The following is a 9,141-nucleotide window of genomic DNA, read 5'->3' on the forward strand; positions in this document are numbered from 1 at the left end:
TCCCACCTCTTGTTACGTTTTTCTTAGAAACGCATTTACTGGGGAAAGTCCTGCTTTGAAAATTGAATTTTCAAACGACTATCTGACCTGGTTAGCCATTTCTAAAAGCCTTGCTGAAATGTATTCTACACTGGACTGATTTATCATCTAGCTGTTCTCGGAGAGCAAAGACGCAGGGCTGCCGATGGGGAAAAGCCAGATGCTAACAAGGTGGAAACAAGGAAAACAGGTGTTCCTGTCTAATTAGAGAAGCAGCGTGGCCTAATGGAAAGAGGAAGGGCCCGGGAGTCGGAAGACCTGGGTTCTCACCCCACCTTTCCACTTGCCTGTGGAATGACCTTGGACAAGTCACTTTACTCTTCTGTTCCTCAGTTTCCTCATCTGTAAAAAAAATAGGGATTCAATACCTGTCCAGCACCCTCTTTCATCTCTCAAGCCCATAACCTTGGCATTATCCTTGACTCGTCTCTCATTCAACCTATCTATATATTCAATCTGTCACCAAACCCTGTCGGCTCTACCTTCGCTATATTGCTAGAATCCATCCTTTCCTCTATTCAGACTGCTACCGTATTAAACCAAGGATTTATCCTGTTCTGCCTTGATTACTTCATCGACCTCCTTGCTGACCTCCCTGCCTCTTGTATCTCCCCACTTCAGTCCATACCTCACTCTGCTGCTCGGCTCATTTTCTACGAAAACGCTCAGGCCATGCCTCCCCACTCCTCAAGAACCTCCGGTGGTTGCCCATTCACCTCCTCATCAAACGGCAACTCTTCACCATCGGCTTTAAAGCGGTCACTCACCTCGCCCCTCTTACCTCACCTCCCTACTCTCCTACTCCAACTCAGCCCGCACGCTCGAATGCCAAACTTCTCACTTTACCTCCGTCTCGTCTATCTCACCGCCGACCTCTCGATCACATCCTGCTTCTGGCCTGGAACCTCCTCCCTCTTTGTATCTGACAGACAATGACTCTCCCCACCTTCCAAACCTTATTAAAATCCCACCTCCTCCAAGAGACCTCTCCTAAACCCTCATTTCCTCTTCTCCCACTCCCTTCTCCCTCTTGCATTTGGAATTTGCTTCTTCTTTTCACTCCTTCAGCCCCACAGCACTTATAAACCTATCTATAATTTCTTTTATCTAAATGTTTGTCTCCCCCTCTAGACCGTAAGCTCCTTGTAGGTAGAGGACGTGTCCACTCTGGTATATTGTTCTCTTCCAAGTTTAGTACAGTGCTCCTCACACAGTAAGCACTCAATAAATATGACCGAATAACACTCAATGAATATGATTGATTGATGCCTTGAATATGAACCTCATTTAGGACAGGGACTATGTCTGACCTGCTTATCTTGTATCTACCCCAGCACTAAGTCTAGTGCTTCTCCCAGAGTGAGTACTTAAATGCCACAGGTTACATAGACCTATGTGTAGGATGCGAGAAAATAGCTATTCTGAGTAAAAATCAACATCACTGAAGAGAAACTCCGGCCACGTGACTTGTGTTGGAGGCCTGATGATGCAGGGTGAACCAATTCAGTTCACAGGGTGAACTGTATGTTCATGGAGCCAGAAGGATTTGACTTTATCCTTGATTTGAAGGATATTGTACTCTCCCAAGTGCTTAATACCGTGCTCCGCACACAACAATCACTCAATAAATACACCGATTGATTGGGCAAGAGGACTCCGTGCGGTGCTTTTCGGCCAACGTTTTCGCACCCTGCAAAAATGACAAGCAGGGGGTTCTTTTTTTTTTTCTATGGCATTTGTTAAATGCTTACAATGTGCCAGGTACTCTATTAAATGCTGGGATAGAAATAAGCTAATGAGGTTGGACAAGGTCCATGTCCCACATGGGGCTCACAGTCTTAATTCCCATTTTACAGATGAGATAACTGAGGTCCAGAGAAGTGAAGAGACTTAATCCCCATTTTACAGATGAGGGAACCGAGGCACCGAGAAGTTAAGCGACTTGCCCAAGTCACACAGCTGACAGGTGGCCGAGCAGACTTGCCCAAGGCCATAAAGCAGACAAGTGGCAGAGATGGTATTAAAATCCAAGTCCTCTGACTCCAAAGCCCAGTTCTAATCTCGGCTCTGCTGCTTGTCTCCTGTGTGACCTTGGACAAGTCACTTCACTTCTCTGGGCCTCAGTCACCTCACCTGTAAAATTGGGATGAAGATTGTGAGCCCCATGTAGGACAGGGACTGTGTCCAACTCAATTTCCATGTATCCAGGCTGGTACTTAATACAGTGTTTGGCACATAGTAAGCACCTAAACAAATACCGCAGATACCTATTAGACTGATTCAATTTATTGTGATTATTCTATATGTTTTGTACATCTATCTCACCAGTTGGAGTGGACAGGGAACACAGTACTTCTTTGGTTTTCACATCCCGAGTGTTTAGTACAGTGCTTTGCATATCGTCCCCACTGCTACTCACCTATCGTTCACCAACCCCTCTGGTCATGGGTTCTAATCCACGCTGAAGAAGCAGCGCGGCTCGGTGGGAAGAGCACGGGCTTTGGAGTCAGAGGTCATGGGTTAGAATCCCAGCTCTGCCACTTGTCAGCTGTGTGACTGTGGGCAAGTCACTTAACTTCTCTGTGCCCCAGTTACCTCATCCGTAAAATGGGGATTAAGACCGTGAGCCCCACGTGGGACAACCTGATTACCTTGTATCTACCCCATAGCTTAGAACAGTGCTCTGCACATAGTAAGCGCTTAACAAATACCAACATTATTAATCCCAGCTCTGCCACTTATCAGCTGTGTGACTTTGGGCAAGTCATGTAACTTCTCTGGGCCTGTTACCTCATCTGTAAAATGAGGATTAAGACCATCAGCCCCACGTGGGACAACCTGATTACTTTGTATCACCCCCAGTGCTTAGAACAGTGCTTGGCACATAGTAGGTGCTTAACAAATGCCATCATTATTATTATTATCTCTTTTCGAAGAAACAAGCAGACAGAACGGATGAAATTTATTTTGATTGGGAACAAAGTCCTTGTTTTCTTTTCAGTTACTTTCGGAAAGAAAAGAAATGCACCATTTCTCCGGCAAACATTCTCGAGGCAAAGCTAGCACTTCTGACTTCCTTAATCGGCAAATCTTGAAATTATTCTTTTTCCCTGCTTTCAGTGGCACTTGGGGTGTCAAAGTCATTACGAAGGGGACAACCTGATTCCCCTGTGTCTACCCCAGCGCTTAGAACAGTGCTCGGCACATAGTAAGCGCTTAATAAATACCAAAAAAAAAAAAAAGTCAATCCCATTACAAAGGGAGGAATCAACGAGAGGTGCAAAACTAGGCTACCGTCCAAGCAAAATAATGAATCTGATTCTTCTCCCGTGGATTAGTGTGTTGTGCAAGACACTAACAGCCCTCCCCCACCCCTTAACTGTCAGGTAGGCCAAAAAAATAGGAACAAGTTATCTAAGGAAGCCTATGGAATCTCCCTCCTTTCAACAGGCCAACAGTTATTTGCCCCGAATAGTTTAGTTACTGACCTCTCTGGAGGCAGCAGGCTGGACTTACAGTTCTAAGATTCCATGACGGATTTCTCCGCAAACAAGCTACGGATAATTTATGTCACCAGACTGTGTTTCCATGTCAGTGTTGAAAAACGCAAGGCTTAGTGGAAAGAGCCTGGGAGTCAGAGGACCTGGATCTAATCCTGGCTCTGCCACTTGCCTACCGTGTGACCTTGGGTCAGTCACTGGCTTTCTCTGTGCCTCAGTTCAATCATATTTACTGAGGGCTTACTGTGTGCAGAGCACTGTACTAAGCCCTCGGGCGAGTACAATATAATCATATAACAGAGCCGATAGTCACGTTCCCTGCCCACAGTGAGCTTATGACGAAAAGGAGCCGGACAATCATATAAATTCCCTTTTGCTGAGGAACAAAGGAGTCCCGTTCATTTCCCGCGTTCTCCTTTTGCTTCCCGCTCCAGTAACTCTGTTCATCCGAAGAGCTGAAAGTGATAAAACGTATTACAATGGCAAAATCCTTTATAATCTTTTAGCCCTCAAACGTCTGTTATCCTAAGGAATGGCCCTTATCTCTCGCAGCAGGAATTACTCTTTAGAGGGGCAATTAACCTCCTCCCTTTTTACTTCCCCTATCGGAGACTGTAATTATCTCATCAGAAATAACGGCTATATATTATTTCTTGCATGCTGTCGCCCACCCGGGATTTCATTTTAATCCTCCCACGTGACTGATTTAGGCCCCAGTAAGCCTTCTGGACTTCTTTCCCAGCACAGGAAATGGATAATGCAAGGAACTTGAGGTAGATAGAGGCCTGGGACAGTGACTGGAAAAAGCCTATCCTAAACTGGCATTTACTGGCACATATGCCTGCTCTAGAATGCCCCTCTCCCATCATTATCCCCTCAAAAATTGGACTCTGGATTGAGCTAATAATATTTTTATTAATAACAATATAATAAATAATAATAATGATGGTGGGATCTGTGAAGTGATTACTTTGTGCCAGGCACTGTACTTAAGCACTGGGATGGATATGAGTAAATCAGGTTGGACACGGTCCCTGTCCCACAAGGTCCAGCTCACAGTCTAAACTTCATTTTACGGGCGGGGAACCGAGGCACAGAGAAGTGAAGTGATTTGTCCAAGGTTACACAGCAGACAAGTAGCAGAGCTGGGATTAGAACCCGTGACCTAACTCCCAGGCCTAAGCTCTACCCACTACACCATGCAGTTACCCTAACTGCTTACTGTGTGGCAAACACTGTACGCCAAGCACTGAGGTCGACATGAGATAATCAGGTGGGACACAGTCTCTGACCCCCACGAGGTCCACAGTGTAAGTAGAAGACAAGACAGGTATTTAATCCCCATTTTACAGAGGAAGAAACGAGGTCCAGAAGAATGAGATGACTTGCCCAAGGTCACATAGCAGGCACGTGGCCGAGTTGGAATTAGCGTTCTGCCCTCTCCAGCGGGTCCGATGGCTCTACGGTCTCAAGATCAACCGTCCTTGCCTCTCCTCACTGCTCTTCTTTCCCCTCAGGCGGTCACTGGTTGGGAGAGTTGCAGATCCAATAGGAATTCCAGAACCAGAGGCAGTCACCCAGACACCTTCGTGTAGCTCTCTGCCCTGTGCCGGGCTATAACTGCTGCTCGGGATCGAGTCACTGACGTTCAGCAGTCCGCCGGTACAAATCACAGGCCACGAGTACCCTTCTCGCTGGGCCTCGAGCTCATCTATCTGGCCGCCGACCTCTCGCCCACGTCCTCTCTCTGGCCTAGAACGTCCTCCCTCCTCAAATCCTTAATGTCCCCTCACTTCAAAGCTTTATTGAAGGCCCATCTCCTCCGAGAGGCCTTCCCTGACTGAGCCCTCCTTTCCTCTTCTCCCACTCCCTTCTGCGTCACCCTGACTTGCTCCCTTTATTCGTCCCTCCCTCCCAGCCCCACACCACTTGTGTCCATAACTGTCATTTGTTTATTGACATTAATGCCTATCTCCCCTTGTAGACCGTAAGCTTGTCGTGGGCAGGGAATGTGCCTGCTTACTGTTATATATATTATACTCTCCCGAGGGCTTAGTACAGTGCTCTGCACACAATAAGCGCTCAATAAATACGATTGAAAGAATGAACAATGACTACAGTTCAGGATTATTAAAGCATTCATTCAATCGTATTTATTGAGGGCTTACTGTGTGCAGAGCACTGTACTAAGCGCTTGGGAGAGCACAATACAACAACACACAGATACATTCCCTGCCCACAGTGAGTTTACAGTCTAGGTTGGACTAACCATAAGCCTTGGTTGGACTGTAAACGGTAAGCTCCTTGTGGGCAGGGAACCCGTCTACCAACTCTGCAGTAGTGTCCTCTTGCAGTCGTTCCAGCTCCGTGCACAGTAAGCGCTCAATAAACGCCCCCGGTTAATTGAGTTGGCACCATTTTCGGTGGCTAGTCAATGCCAGGCTTCCCGGGGTCACAAAACACCGGCAGAGGGAGGGAGACAACAACCAACTCACCACACGGCCCTCCTGCCGGGTGCGACTAAAAATATTGCTGTTCCGGTTGAGGAGCAGAGGTCTTGCTTCCAGAAATCCTAGCGGTGGAGATTTAGGGATGGAATCCTATTACCCCCCCCAAGGAGAGAGGCGGCAAAAGATACTCTAGAGATGAGCCGTAACCATAAACACTTCGCCACTCCATTTAAAAGGCTCCATCTGGAAATGACGAGGGAGTTGTTCAAGAGACGCTGATTATGCTGCGTACGCTCTTTAAACTACTGACACCACAAAAAGAGACCCTCAGGTAGATTTGCCTCTAATTATAATCACTCGACGTTCCGTCGACACAAACGCGTCTGCTCGATCCTTTTTAATACCAAATATTACAACCCGTGAGAAGGAGACCCTGCTGACCTTGCAGTTACTTGAAGCAATTATACGTCAAAGAGTCAAATTTAAAATTAATCAGCTGTATTAGTACAACTTGAGCTGTGCATAGGATTTTCAATCTGCTCCTGTATTTACAGACACACGTCCTTTAGAGAACTTCATATTCCCCCCAATCTTCAAATTTCGCTGCAGCTTTTCTTCAAAGCCTTAATGGGTTATATACGTGTCTGTATATTCGCTTGCTTCTTGAACTGCCCTTTATTTTAAAGTCTGCCTCTCCAGTTCGTTTCACCTCCTTGAGGACTGGAATCACGTCAGCTTTCTCGACCGAACTCCCTCGACCATTTAGTACAGTGCCCCGTACCCATCGATCGCTCGATAAATGCCGATCGACTCACGACACCCTTCGCGTTACAGACTGGACTTCTGACCTTTTGAGCTCTGTTTTTGCTACAGCTAAGAGGCAGTTCATCTCTTAATAAACGACTATTTGTCCTACAAAATCGTTTCATCTAAACCTATTCCCGTCCTCGTCAATTTATCACTTCTTACAGTCAGAGACTATAGGTTTGTTACCGACGGTGTCCGCTAATTCTGTCACACTGTGCTCTCCCAAATGCTTAGTACGGTGCTCTGCGCTTAGTAAGCTCTCAAAAAATGATTGATTGTATCAGAAATTTCACCTGATAGTTACATTTGGTGTTACATTCTTGTTTTCCCTTCTATTTCCACAATTCATGAAGTAATTTTGCCTGTCTCCCTCAGAATGTAAGTTCTTGGGAAGCAGCATGGCCTGGTGGAATTCATTCAATCGTAGTGATTAAGCTCTTACTGTGTGCAGAGAGCTGTACTAAGCGCTTGGGAAAGTATAACAAAAAACAGTGAGTGGGGAGTGCCGAGTTCTCATCCTGGCTCCTCCACTTGTCTGCTGTGTGAGCGTGGGCGAGTCACTTCACTGCTTTGTTCCTCAGTTCCCTCATCTGCAAAATGGGGATTTTGTTCTAAGCGCTCAATAAATATAATTGAATGAATTCATCCGACTCACTCTTCCCAGGGAGTACCGGGAAATAAAGCATGTCACCTTCAACTTTAACCAAAACACTTGAGGTCCTGCCTACTAACGGAACCTTAATAAAACGAAATTCATTTACATCAGTCGTTTTGAGCTAAAGCTAAAAGGGTACAACTCTTTCCAAATACCATTTTATATATGATTCGTCTCCCCACCTTAATGATTAACGGAGCTCATCTGTCCCCTCCAAATGAAATTAGCCCCCCAAACTACTCCATTTACATAAATCATCCTTTTTTTCATGGATGGGGCAGTTTATCTTGGTCACCTGCATAGAATTCCATTAGAATTATCTTAATTACACTCTACCTTTGGAAAAAAAACCCACCTTCCATGGGATGAAAGGCTATGATAATTTATTAGCAGGTTCATCGATTTATTAGACAGTCATAAAATAATTTATAATGTCTTGGAAGTTGTCAAAAGACAGGAAAAAAAAAAAAAAGAAAGAAGGTCTCTGGCTATTTCTGCTCCAAAACGTGATACTAAGCTCCATGTGGAAGAGGAATTATGTCTGATCTGATTCATTTCTGCATTCAATAGTATTTATTGAGCGCTTACTATGTGCAGAGCACTGTACTAAGCACTAGGAATGTACAGTCCGGCAACAGAGAGAGACAATCCCTGCCCAATGACGGGCTCACAGTCTAATCGGGGGAGACAGACTCTCCTCCCACTCCCTGATCTGATACAAGATCTGATCATCTTGCATTTACCCCAATGTCTAGTACAGTGCTTGGCACATAGTAAGCACTTAAATCCCCACAAAGCGATGGGAATCTAAATATCAAAAAATGAGGCAGATGCCAAGTTTTATAAAAGCATCAGTGAGGCTTTCTTGCTTGAATTTACACCCTGATTCTCCCTCGATCTTCCCAGGCTTTCTTAAGTTACCTTCCTTTTGAGGCCCCTAGGAAAGGAATATTTAAAATTCGTGAGACGATGGCAGTAATCTGGGGAAGACACGGGAACACCGCCCGTAATAAAACATTAAAGGTTAAGTCGGGCCCCGAGACATTTTATATGGAGAATGACCATTGTGTACTGTAACCGCTGCAATCGTTTTAGCCCAGGATAAACGTGGCAAGGATAATGCCCCTTCTAAACCATTTAAACCGCCGTCAAGAATATTTGGTGAGCACCTGGGTGTCAAGCAGCAAACTGTAGTTAGCAGACATCACTGTCTCAATGAGACAGACACTGAGAAAGTTTAGAAAGACGTGGTTTCGTATAGAAATCAGAGCTTAAAGAGGTTATGAATTGTATCCGATGTGCTCGTCTATCTCTCTGCTGACCCTTTGCCCCAATCCTGCCTCGGGCCTGGAATGTCTTCCTTTTTCATATCCGACAGGCACTCACTCTCCTCACCTTTAAAGCAGGATGGGAAGCAGGAAGGCCTAGGACACGAAGCAGCAAGGCCTAGTGTCAAGAGCCCGGGCTTGGGAGCCAGAGGACGTGGGTTCTAATCCCCGCTCTGCCACTTGTCTGCGTGTGACCTTAGGCAAGTCACTTCACTTCTCTGTGCCTCGGTTACCTCATCTGGAAAATGGGGACTAAGACTGTGAGCCCCACGTGGGACAGCCTGATTACCTTGTACCTACCCCAGTGCTTTGAACAGTGCTTGGCACATAGTAAGCGCTTAATACCATCATCATTATTATTA

The sequence above is a fragment of the Ornithorhynchus anatinus genome, chromosome 8 (assembly GCF_004115215.2).
Source record: "Ornithorhynchus anatinus isolate Pmale09 chromosome 8, mOrnAna1.pri.v4, whole genome shotgun sequence".
NCBI lineage: Eukaryota > Metazoa > Chordata > Mammalia > Monotremata > Ornithorhynchidae > Ornithorhynchus > Ornithorhynchus anatinus.